Consider the following 1,455-nt stretch of genomic DNA (forward strand, 5'->3'; position numbering starts at 1 on the left):
AAAAAAATTAGCCAGGTGTGGTGGCACATGTCTGTAATCCCAGCTACTCGGGATGCTGAAGCACAAGAATCACTTAAACTTGGGAGGCAGAAGTTATAGTGAGCTGAGATCGTGCCACTGCACTCCAGCCTGGGCAATGGAGCGGGACTCTATCTCAGAAGAAACAGAAATGAATAAAGCATATGAGGGTTAACTGCTTAATGGGTATAGGGTGGGTATGGGGTTTTCTTTTAGGATGAAAATGTTTTGGAACTAGACAGAAGTAGTAGCTGTACAACATCGTGAATGTACTAAAGGCCACTGAGTTGCTCACTTTAATATGGTTAATTTTATGGTATATAAATTACACTTCAATACAAATAAATTATTGGAATTATAAGGAGAAACTGATACCGAGGAGCACAGCATCAGATATGGAAGATTTCTTTTCTATTTTTGAGACAGGGTCCCACTCTGTTGCCCAGGTTGGAGTGTAGCAGCATGATCTCGGCTCACTACAACTTCTGCTTCCTATGTTCAAGTGTCCTCCCACCTCAGTCTCTCAAGTAGCTGGGACCAAAGGCACAAGCCACCACATTTGGCTAATTAAAAAAAAATTTTTTTTTTTCCCAGAGATGAAGTCTCACTAAATTGCTCAGGTTGGTCTGGACATCCTGGGCTCAAGCAATCTTCCCGCCTCAGCCTCCCAAAGTGCTGGGATTTCAGGCATCAGCCACTCTGAGCCCAACTCAAAACTTTTTTATTTATTTTATATTTTATTTTATTTAAGAGACATGGTTTTACTCTGTTGCCCAGGCTGGAGTGCAGTAGCATGATCCCAGCAATTCTCGTGTCTCAACCTCCTGAGTAGTTGGGATTACCGGCATATGCCACCACGCCCAGCTAATTTTTGTATTATTAGTGGAGACAGGGTTTCGCCATGTTGGCCAGGCTGGTCTCAAACTCCTGACCTGAAGTGATCTGCCTGCCTTGGCCACCCAAAGTGCTGGGATTGTAGGTGTGAGCCACTGCACCCACCCTCAAAACTTACTTTAAAGTTGTCACAATTAAGACATTGTGGTATTGATATGATGATAAACATACGGTCCAAATAAATGGAACAGACCCAGACATATGTAGAGCTTTGCTTTATAACATAGGTGGCACTGGAGTCATTCTTTCTCCCAATTCCAAGTTCCTATGGAAAGAACTTAGATCTGGCTCCGGCCCAACTGGAGAGGAAAGCAGCCAAAAAAAGAGGACACTCGAGTGAGCCATGCAGACAGCAAGAGTTTCCTTTTATTTCTTTTAAGGATTTGGTGACTTTGGCTGGATGCGGTGGTTCATGCCTGTAATCCCAGCACATTGCGGGGCCGAGGCAGGCGGATCACGAGGTCAAGAGATCGAGACCATCCTGGCCAACATGGTGAAACCCTGACTCTACTAAAAAAAATACAAAAATTAGCTGGGCATGGT

Source organism: Cebus imitator, unplaced genomic scaffold (assembly GCF_001604975.1).
Source record: "Cebus imitator isolate Cc_AM_T3 unplaced genomic scaffold, Cebus_imitator-1.0 Scaffold118, whole genome shotgun sequence".
NCBI classification, from domain to species: Eukaryota; Metazoa; Chordata; class Mammalia; order Primates; family Cebidae; genus Cebus; species Cebus imitator.